The following is a 12,056-nucleotide window of genomic DNA, read 5'->3' on the forward strand; positions in this document are numbered from 1 at the left end:
AAACGACAATGAGTCTGATGCTGAAAATAATTTGGGCGACGAACTACGTTATTTTGTGTTAGATTGGGTGGCTGCCGTCTCAACTGTTCGAACACGCTAACGGTCCTTTCTGATGCCATATTAATTTACTGCGACGCCAGTTTGTTATTATTGCAAAACTCTCCACGTAGCAACGATATGCCGCCGAGTGAAGCAAACATCAACCTTTATAGATCCTCCTGGGATAGATATATATCAATAGCGTAATATTTACGCCTTGCGCATGCAAAAGTTAGGCTGTTAAGCTTACCCAGCTGAGCCGAAGCCCTTCCAGAAGAAGACTGAAAATGACAAGTAGTGCTCCCAAGTACTTATTGGCATCCATCATTGGTTAGTAAGCTCTTTCAAGTTCAGGCTGAGGGATCTGCGTGTCAATTGCCAGGAATGTCGCTTTGCCCTGACAGAGAATGGCTCGATGTGATCGCGGCGAACACTATCGGGAGTTCGTGCAGTTTAGTTCCATTCATAAACAAGTACTTCAGACCTCGACTCCTGATGTGTTCCCGACCCTTCTCCTCCCACGAAGGTGTATGAGCTGAGAAGTTAGCACAGAGCAGAAACTGTTGCAAAGTTATTTGTTTTGCAAAGGACAAATATGAAGCGAGTAAGAATGTGGTTGTATATCTATCCCGGGTTTCGAAGCATAATTGCAGCCCTGTCACCACTGTTCAACATTGAATTCAAACTCACAGTGTTTTACGAAGATCCCGGCTGATTCGAATCAGGGCCATTTGTTGCGTGCTTACCAGATGTTTCACATTATAAGTGATGTCAACTTCGTTTAACCAGCCCAACACTCCCCAGGAGAGGACCCCGATATCATGCAGCCAGTAAACAATCCTCGGAGAGAGCCCGATAGCAACACTAAAATGCGACCAAAGCTTTACGCGGTCTTTCTGCTATATTAATTGCTCAAACTTATTTTTATTTGTAAATTACAGCAGCTCCCCGGGACTAAGACTACTTAACCACCGTATCGAAATGCTCCCCTAACGACGATTGCTCGTCAGAAAACACTAGTTGGCTGTTTCCTGATTCAAGGGACCAGAGCAGTGTAACCCACATCTTCACAATCGAATGGAGAGCTGCCTGCAATCATGCATTAACAGTAGAAATGTGCAATACCGATAAGTACTAATGCGTAAAAGACCTTGCAACTCGAAAGCGGATTAATGAGTCTGTCACAACAAGTCTCAAACAATTTCCAAGCTTGATTTAATCGGAATCGGAAAATACCACTCGCGGGAGAAAAGGCTTTGAAGAGATTTGCAAGATATTATCGAAAATAAAACAGAATTCCCTGAAGAAGTCACGATATCGTCGAAAGGCGTATAAAAGAAAAATCCCAAAAAGCTCCACTTTGCCTTGATCATTCTGATGACAAATGACAAATTTAAATTTTTCCTAAAAAGTGATAAAACTTGATATGTTGATTGACTTTAAGCAAAGAATTGAAATTTAGTAAAATTCTCGAAAATGGGCGTGACACTGCCCACACTTATTAAAAGAAAATTTTTAAGCTTTTCAAACCATTAACCAAAAGTCGCTGAGAATATCATGCCGAAATTTGACATAGAGCTTGTCCTTGCTATTGTATATACACCTTGTGAAAATAAATAAAATCGGCGTACGACAACGCCCACTAAAATTTTTTTTTTCACATTCTAGTTGTAATAAAAAATTTTACACCAATTAAATTATAATGATATTTCACGTCAGTGACATGGTGTAGCAAAATACGAATATTTAAATTTTTTTTAAGTGGTAGTGACCCCGCCTATTTTTTTAGGTAATTTCACTATTATATTATGAATGCCGTAAATCGAATAAACATCCGCCTCATATACATACATGTGACCCAGTGGTGCGCAACGCCTCCAGAGCTTCGAATACAAACGCAACTTTTTTTATACACAGCTGTGCAGAGCTCACAGAGTATATTAATTTTGTTCGTATAACGGTAATCCGTAACGGCATAAACTAATCGATTTAGATATAGACTTCCATATATCAAAATGATCTGGGCGAAAACAGAAATTCAAATTTTAACAAAAAATTGAATATTTTACAGTATATAAGTAAATTATGTCAACATTCAATTCCAGTAATCATATGGTGAGACAAAATACAAAAATAGAAGAAAATTTTAAAATGGGCGTGGCTCCGCCCTTTTTCATTTAATTTGTCTAGAATACTTTTAATGCCATAAGTCGAACAAAAATTTACCAATCCTTGTGAAATTTGTTAGGTTAGGTTAGGTTAGGTTAGAGTGGCTGCCTCCGCTGTCCGAGCGGAGACTAACGTAGGCCGTTGTGACCCGTTGTGGTACCACGCGGTAGGGGCATAGATTCTATGACGACAACTGTTTTCTGTGAAAATAGGCGAAATCGGTTGAACCCACGCCCAGGTTTTATACACAGTCAACCGTCTGTCCTTCGGCTCGGCCGTTAACACGATAATTTGAGCAAAAATCGATATATCTTTACTAAACTTAGTTCACGTACTTATCTGAACTCACTTTATCTTGGTATAAAAAATTACTGAAATCCGACTATGACCAAGCCCACTTTTTCGATATCGAAAATTACGAAAAATGAAAAAAATGCCATAATTCTATACCAAATGTGAAAAAAGAGAAGAAACATGGTAATTGGATTGGTTTATTGACGGAAAATATATCTTTAGAAAAAAACTTTGTAAAATGGAGATATCTCGAAAAATCGTCCTATAGAACTAAGGCCCACTCCATTTTAAAATACTAATTAGTACCTTTCATTTGATACCCATATCGTACAAACACATTCTAGAGTCACCCCTGGTCCACCTTTATGGCGATATCTCAAAAAGGCGTCCACCTATAGAACTATGGCCCACTCTCTTTTAAAATACTAATTAGCACCTTTCATTTGATACCCATATCGTACAAACACATTCTAGAGTCACCCCTGGTCCACCTTTATGGCGATATCTCAAAAAGGCGTCCACCTATAGAACTATGGCCCACTCTCTTTTAAAATACTCTTTAATACATTCCATTTGATACCCATGTCATACAAACACATTCCAGGGTTACCCTAGGTTCATTTTCCTACATGGTGATTTTCCCTTATTTTGTCTCCAAAGCTCTCAGCTGAGTATGTAATGCTCGGTTACACCCGAACTTAGCCTTCCTAACCTCTTGTAGTAGTATGTGTTTACGTGGATAATGTTTGATCATAGAATTCACGCATGAGATGTTTACTGCTTGAAACATAGTATGATATGTATGAGAAGGAAACAATTCCTTTCTCTTTCTAACACACTGCCGTTTGACACTTCGGTCAGTGTCAAACTATTGTGGAACTCAGTGGAACCTGTGTTTGACACTGAACGAAAGGTCAAAATTACCGGGGTTGCTGCGGTGGAAAGCGAGGAAGGGAAACAAAAAAAGGAGCGGAATATCAGATATGGGTTGCTGTGATGGTAAATTTTTTTGAACGAATATAGTATGAAAATGTAGTGCACCTATATGGGTCCTACAGAAGATTATACAAAAGTCTTGATTTGGGGTATCGGAGGACGCGTAGTTATTCCAGTATTAAGAATAAAAAGACGGGTGCTAAGTTTTTCCATCCGTTCAAAAGTTCCCCACCCAGAAATGTGGAAAGAGAAATGAAAAGACCCGTTTTGTCCTGTTATCAATAGTCCAAAAGCGAAAAAGTATTCGAATTATTGGAAGCGAGGCAAAAACGCGTATATTAATACCTGCCCCGACGGTTTTGGTCGTTTTTTAGCAATCGTCCCCTGTAATAAAGTATCACAATTTGTTAATTAAAATTGTCCAAAACGAATGGATTTTAAAGAGAGATTAGGATTTATTTGTAATTTTACAACAAAAATTTTACGCAGTTTTCGTTAGCAGCTCCTACACATTTCTTGGACCTAAGAAGTACAACAGTGCCAAATAGCATCCACAACAAAAAACGAACAAGAACAAGCATTTTATCAGGTGAGCGTGGCTGTGTATGTGCGTGCTGCTGCATATCCCACTTGTAGACCTTTACAATGGCTTGAAATGCAAGCTAAAACTGATTACCTGATTTCTTTACTGAATGTCTGTCGTTTTGTATGTGAACGCCGAATAGTCTTCCGATGCTTAGCGAATATCTCGAATGCACCGCTGATGTAAACAGCAAAGCTAAAATCGAAGAGAATATTTCAGATAAATGTAATCAACAGCTAAGAGCGAAGAAGAAAGAGAACAGTCATACATACATGAAAACAGCTAAGAGCGAAGATGGCATTACTGATGCATATACATATATATCTAAATAACCAGCTATGTGATACAGAAAAGAGGAATATATAAGCTACCATTCGAGAGGGCTGTTCATGAAAGTACTAGACCCTAGAAGAGATAGGCAAACGAGGCAACTGAAAGTATAAAAGCAGCGGCAGTTGAGGAATTTTCAATCAGTTGATTTCAGCGATTGTAGCATTAGCAGAAGGTGCAGAATAACCAAGAATTGCCTTAAATTCGCTGGAAAATATAGATCTAAGAAAAATTCGTTAATTAACCATCGCAAATTTCACATGCTCCGTAAACTACAACGTGAAAGAAAAGAAAAAATGTATCATAAGAAAAAATGTATCATAACAATAATAATGATAAAACAATTATTGCTAGGCATTCAGCTCGATTCGAACCCGCGATCTTACAAAACAGTAAGCCAATATAACAAAAAGAGATTTGGTTAGAAAATTGTTTCTATATCAGTAACTATTTTATCGCTGCTAACGGAAGACGATATTTGGTATATTATATAGGTTGTATTTTCGGCTTTCATATCATTTAATGTTCGTAACATCTCTCCGTACATGTTATCCTTACTACGTATATGAAGGCACACAGTTGGGTATATAATGTTTCGGTTCGCCCGAACTTAGACTTCCTTACTTATTTATATATGCATGTACCATAAATTACTTATTCTTCGAAAACTTTAAATTTGCCAAATGTTTATTATCAAATGGCGATGGGCGTTAAATAAATTGCAAAACATTAAATTTGTAATTAATGTTGTCGAAATAATATTTGGAAGCATCTGCACAGCATAAGAACGAAATAAAACAAGCAAACATACGCAATTTTCTTCCAGTAAGCAAATTTCCGCTTTAAAACCATTTTTTTATTTCATAGGTATTTTTTTTTTGCAAACAATTAAAGTGGCCCATCTGCTTTAAAAAGTGAACGCTGCTCTCTGTTGCGATCATCAGATTGTACTTATGACGCAAAACGTTTTACCAAACAAAGAAGTAAAATAATAAATTGACCATTTTAATGAATTCACAAGAGTATTTCTTATTAATTATTCTGATGGGTATTTTTTTATTAAATTTAATTATGCTGGTTTCTGATTGCTTTTTAAGAGAAAATTTTGAGAATGCCAAATTTTTAATATAAACAAGTAAGGAAGGCTAAGTTCGGGTGTAACCGAACATTACATACTCAGTTGAGAGCTATGGAGACAAAATAAGGAAAATCACCATGTAGGAAAATGAACCTAGAGTAAGCCTGGAATGTGGTTGTATGACATGTGTATCAAATGGAAGGTATTAAAGAGTATTTTAAGAGAGAGTAGGCCATAGTTCTATGGATGGAAGCCATTTAGGGATATCGCCATAAAGGTGGACCAGGGCTGACTCTAGAATTTGTTTGTACGATATGGGTATCAAATGAAAGGTGTTACTGAGCATTTTAAGAGGGAGTGGGCCTTAGGTCTATCGGTGGAAGCCTTTTCGAGATATCGCCATTAAGGTGGACCAGGGGTGACTCTAGAATGTGTTTGTACGATATGGGTATCCAATGAAAGGTGGTAATGAGTATTTTAAAAGGGAATGTGCTTTAGTTCTATAGCTGAACGCCTTTTCGAGAAATTGCCATAAAGGTGGACCAGGGGTGACTCTAGAATATGTTTGTACGATATGGGTATCAAATGAAAGCTGTTAATGAGTATTTTGAAAAGGAGTGATCCTTAGTTCCATAGGTGGACGCCGTTTCGAGATATCGCCATAAAGGTGGACCAGGGGTGTCTCTAGAATGTGTTTGTACGATATGGGAATCAAAGGAAAGGTGTTACTGAGCATTTTAAGAGGGAGTGGGCATTAGGTCTATAGGTGGACGCCTTTTCGATATATCGCCATTAGGGTGGGCCAGGGGTGTTTCTAGAATGTTTGTACGATATGGGTATCAAACGAAAAGTGTTACTGAGCATTTTAAGAGGGAGTGGGCATTAGGTCTATAGGTGGACGCCTTTTCGAAATGTCGCCATTAGGGTGGGTCAGGGGTGACTCTAGAATGTGTTTGTATGATATGGGTATCAAATGAAAGATGGTAATGAGTATTTTAAAAGGGAGTAATCCTTAGTTCTATAGGTGGACGCCTTTTTCGAGATATCGCCATAAAGGTGGACCAAGGGTGACTCTAGAATGTTTGTACGATATGGGTATCAAACGAAAGGTGTTACTGAGCATTTTAAGAGGGAGTGGGCATGAGGTCTATAGGTGGACGCCTTTTCGAGATATCGTCATTAGGGTGGGCCAGGGGTGACTCTAGAATGTGTTTGTACGATATGGGTATCAAACGAAAGGTGTTACTGAGCATTTTAAGAGGGAGTGGGCATTAGGTCTATAGGTGGACGCCTTTTCGAGATATTGCCATTAGGGTGGGCCAGGGGTGACTCAAGAATGTTTGTACGTTATGGGTATCAAACGAAAGGTGTTACTGAGCATTTTAAGAGGGAGTGGGCATTAGGTCTATAGGTGGACGCCTTTACGAGATATCGCCATTAGGGTGGGCCAGGGGTGACTCTAGAATGTGTTTGTACGATATGGGTTTCAAATGAAAGGTGGTAATGAGTATTTTAAAAGGGAGTAATCCTTAGTTCTATAGGTGGACGCCTTTTCGAGATATCGCCATAAAGGTGGACCAGGGGTGACTCTAGAATATGTTTGTACGATATGGGTATCAAATGAAAGCTGTTAATGAGTATTTTGAAAAGGAGTGATCCTTAGTTCCATAGGTGGACGCCGTTTCGAGATATCGCCATAAAGGTGGACCAGGGGTGTCTCTAGAATGTGTTTGTACGATATGGGAATCAAAGGAAAGGTGTTACTGAGCATTTTAAGAGGGAGTGGGCATTAGGTCTATAGGTGGACGCCTTTTCGAGATATCGCCATTAGGGTGGGCCAGGGGTGACTCTAGAATGTGTGTACGATATGGGTATCAAACGAAAGGTGTTACTGAGCATTTTAAGAGGGAGTGGGCATTATGTCTATAGGTGGACGCCTTTTCGAGATATCGCCATTAGGGTGGGCCAGGGGTGACTCTAGAATGTTTGTACGATATGGGTATCAAACGAAAGGTGTTACTGAGCATTTTAAGAGGGAGTGGACATTAGGTCTATAGGTGGACGCCTTTTCGAGATATCGCCATTAGGGTGGGCCACGGGTGACTCTAGAATGTTTGTACGATATGGGTATCAAACGAAAGGTGTTACTGAGCATTGTAAGAGGGCATTAGGTCTATAGGTGGACGCCTTTTCGAGATATCGCCATTAGGGTGGGCCAGGGGTGACTCTAGAATGTGTTTGTACGATATGGATATCAAATTAAAGGTATTAATGAGGGTTTTAAAAGCGGGTGGCCCTTATATGTATATGTGAAGGCGTTCTCGCGATATCGACCAAAATGTGGACCAGGTGATCCAGAAAATCATCTGTCGGGTACTGCTAATTTATTTATATATGCAATACCACTAACAGTATTCCTGCCAAGATTCCAAGGGCTGTTGATTTCGGCTTGTAGAACTTTTTCATTTTCTTCTACTTAATATGGTAGGTGTCACACCCATTTTACAAAGTTTTTTCCAAAGTTATATTTTGCGTCAATAAACCAATCCAGTTACCATGTTTCATCCCTTTTTTCGTATTTGGTATAGAATTATGGCATTTTTTTCATTTTTCGTAATTTTCGATATCGATAAAGTGGGCGTGGTTATGGTCGGATTTCGGCCATTTTTTATACCAAGATAAAGTGAGTTCAGATAAGTACGTGGGATAAGTTTAGTAAAGATATATCGGTTTTTGCTCAAGTTATTGTGTTAACGGCCGAGCGGAAGGACAGACGGTGGACTGTGTATAAAAACAGGGCGTGGCTTACACCGATTTCGCCCATTTTTACAGAGAACAGTTACCGTCATAGAATCTATGCCCCTACCAAATTTGAGAAGGATTGGTAAATTTTTGTTCGACTTATGACACTAAAAGTATTCTAGACAAATTAAATGAAAATGGGCGGAGCCACGCCCATTTTGAAATTTTCTTTTATTTTGGTATTTTGTTGCATCATATCATTACTGGAGTTGAATTTTGACTTAATTTACTTATATACAGTAAAGATATTAAATTTTTTGTTAAAATTTGAATTAAAAATTTTTTTTTTTAAAAAGTGGGCGTGTTCTTCATTCAATTTTGCTAATTTTTATTTAGCACATATATAGTAATAGAAGTACGTTCCTGCCAAATTTCATCATGATATCTTCAACGACTGCCAAATTACAGCTTGCAAAACTTTTAAATTACCTTCTTGTAAAAGTGGGCGGTGCCACGCCCATTGTCCAAAATCTTACTAATTTTCTATTCTGCGTCATAACGTCAACCCATCTACCAAGTTTCATCGCTTTAACCGCCTTTGGAAATGAATTATCGCATTTTTTCGGCTTTTCGAAATTTTCGATATCGAAAAAGTGGGCGTGATTATAGTCCGATATCGTTCATTTTAAATAGCGATCTGAGATGAGTACCCTGGAATCTACATACCAAATTTCATCAAGATACCTCAAAATTTACTCAAGTTATCGTGTTAACGGACAGACGGACGGACGGACGGACGGACGGACGGACTTGGCTCAATCAAATTTTTTTTTCGATACTGATGATTTTGATATATGGAAGTCTATATCTATCTCGATTCCTTTATACCTGTACAACCAACCGTTATCCAATCAAAGTTAATATACTCTGTGAGCCCTGCTCAACTGAGTATAAAAAGTACAGATCTCTTACAACATTTTTGTCGGATTTTATTTGGCTCTGCGGCAATATTCAACAACAGATGTATTACAGGGCTGTTTCGTGGAAACGAATGGCCCCCTTGTTTACAATGGAATTAACAATCAGCTGTAGCTCGAGGCCATTTATTGGAAACGAATTGATAGATAATGAATGTTTCATATCATTCGTCTGTGATTACAAGCCTCTCTCTTTCGACATGAAGACGATCATGGCGGAGCCAGTAACAGGTGACAGCAGAAAATTGGCTGACTTATACTTTTTCAGCATGACACTTTAACTTCCTGCGCAGTACAATTTTGACATTAGTCCGTCGATATATAAAAACAAAGTAATAGAATTTGGTTTTTTGTTTGTACGTATGTCACCGTGCTGCCACGTGTATGCTTCCGCAATGAAGACAATCTTATCTTGTGACGTTAACACAAGCATACATATGTATGTAAATAAACATATTTAAGTGGAAATATTTTAGCATGTGTTTGAAGTTGAATATTTCAGTAACAACATTACCGAGAATTCATTTGCTTACCATTCGACTGGCGGCTTTTTATAACCAGCTTTTGCATTGACCCGTCAAAGTAAATATTACGACACGCAGAATACTAGACCCAAAATTCAATTAGAACATATGTTCGAATTACAAAGATAAACAATAGACACAGACATTATTTCTTTATTCATTTTCTCCTCAGGGGCATTCCAAAGTAACGCGTGACACATTCTAGCTAGTTATTATTCGAATCAAAGCGAATTCAGTGCCAGGTGTTATTATCACAACAGCAGATTGCCGCTTCTCGATTATTTTCCATATGACGCATTGTACAGCAAAATGCCAGTTAATCGAAATCAATAAAAATTTTTTCTTGACTTGACATTCTTCTGCACGGCGAGTTGGGCGATTTCGCATTGGTATCACCTAGATTCGCCTTGGTTCGATTTTAAGTATTTTTGCGCGATATCTGTTTGCAGCGAAACTCATGACTGGTGTGACAAGTTACTGTGAACTATACCGTATTCTTAGTTTCCACATAATTATTATACTTTGATTGGATAACGGTTGGTTGTACAATTATAAAGGAATCGAGATAGATATAGACTTCCATATATCAAAATCATCAGTATGGAAAAAAATTTGATTGAGCCATGTCCGTCCGTCCGTCCGTCAGTCTGTCCGTTAACACGATAACTTGAGTATATATTAAGGTATCTTCACCAAATTTGATATACGAGAATCTGGACCCAGAATATATTGGTATTGAAAATGAGCGAAATCGAATGATAACCACGCCCACTTTTTATATATACAACATTTTGGAAAACACAAAAAACCTGATTATTTAGTAAATAATGCACCTTGAATGTTGAAATTTGACGTGTGGACTGATACTGAGACTCTTGATAAAAATTTGAATAATGTGTTTAAAATGGGCGTGGCACCGCAGATTGTGATAAAATCAATTTTACAACTATTATTAATCAGTACCTGGGCGACCGAGCTTTACTCGGCAACGTTTCGTTGTGCTGGCAACGTTTCTTTTTTTTATTCCGAATAGGTGGCAACCTTAAATGGCAATCCTACTCAAAAATGTCCCTATTGTAATGCGGAGTGAAATACCTTTCGTTTGATACCCATATCGGCATATCTCATGCAATTTTTTTTAATTTCGAATAGGTGGCAACCCTAAATGGCAACCCTGGTCAAAAATGTCCCTATTGTAATGCGGAGTGAAATACCTTTCGTTTGATACCCATATCGGCATATCTCATGCAATTTTTTTTAATTTCGAATAGGTGGCAACCTTGTGGAACATTCTGAGTGGCAACCCCTAGGTGGAAAGTCTTGGAAGGTGATACATTATCTCTGTGCCAAATTTGATTTAAATCGGTTGAGTCGTTCCCGAGATCGTTCGGCTATACAAACAAACAAGAATTGCTCGTTTAAAGTTATAAGATAAATCAAAAATCGTTAAACCTATCGTAACAAAATTCGGCAGAGAGGTTACCTTTACTATAAGGAATGCTTTGAAGAAAAATTAACGAAATCGGTGATAAGGGTCGTAGACGAAAATAATAAGCTATAACTTAGCAAAAAAAAAGTTTTGAGTCAATAATATTTCCCTTATAAAGTTTTATTGTAAGAGAAAATGGGGAGACATTTTTTTTTAACGAGCGGTGCTACGTGTTATGTGGAAAAGTAATTTATCTGAAATGAAATGTGCAATTGAAGCTCACGCTGAGTATATAATGTTCGGTTACACCCGAACTTAGACACCTTTACTTGTTTTTAGATTTTAACGTGTTTGACAACGTACTCTACCGCCATGTAGCGGCCGCTATATAGCGGCACCGCTTTTGAGTATACCAAGCCTTAACACTCTAAGGCTGTTCACCAGGGCGTATAAGTAACATACATAAGGCATCAGAGAATAAAATTTCCGATTTGGTATAAATGACTCCAAAGAAATATACCCCATCAACAAAAATTTTATTCAAATTGAAATTTGATCATACCTACTTTCATTGACTAGTGGAATTTGGTGTGCCAAATCTCATGGTTTTTATACTCAGTTGAGCAGAGCTCACAGAGTATATTAACTTTGATTGGATAACGGTTGGTTGTACAGGTATAAAGAAATCGAGATAGATATAGACTTCCATATATCAAAATCATCAGTATCGAAAAAAAATTTGAATGAGCCATGTCCGTCCGTCCGTCCGTTAACACGATAACTTGAGTAAATTTTGAGGTATCTTGACGAAATTTGGTACGTAGGTTCCTTGGTACTCATCTCAGATCGCTATTTAAAATACGATATCGGACTATAACCACGCCCACTTTTTCGATATCGAAAATTTCGAAAAATCGAAAAAGTGCGATAATTCATTACCAAAGACGGATAAAGT

General features: G+C 38.0%; 1 protein-coding gene across 4 annotated transcripts in view; it reads right to left on the minus strand.

The window, feature by feature from the left end:
• Positions 1-12,056, minus strand: part of superdeath (Suppressor of ER stress-induced death) — a 123,896-nt gene that overhangs the window by 68,560 nt on the left and 43,280 nt on the right. The window contains exon 2 of one of the 4 annotated variants that reach the window (XM_067760876.1): positions 4,115-4,216. The exons of the other annotated variants lie outside the window; for them this stretch is intronic. The gene's annotated coding sequence lies outside the window, so the exon portion shown is untranslated. The remainder of the gene's footprint in view (positions 1-4,114; positions 4,217-12,056) is intronic. 4 annotated transcript variants of the gene reach the window in all.

The sequence above is a fragment of the Eurosta solidaginis genome, chromosome 1 (genome assembly GCF_040869045.1).
Source record: "Eurosta solidaginis isolate ZX-2024a chromosome 1, ASM4086904v1, whole genome shotgun sequence".
In the NCBI taxonomy this organism is placed as follows: domain Eukaryota; kingdom Metazoa; phylum Arthropoda; class Insecta; order Diptera; family Tephritidae; genus Eurosta; species Eurosta solidaginis.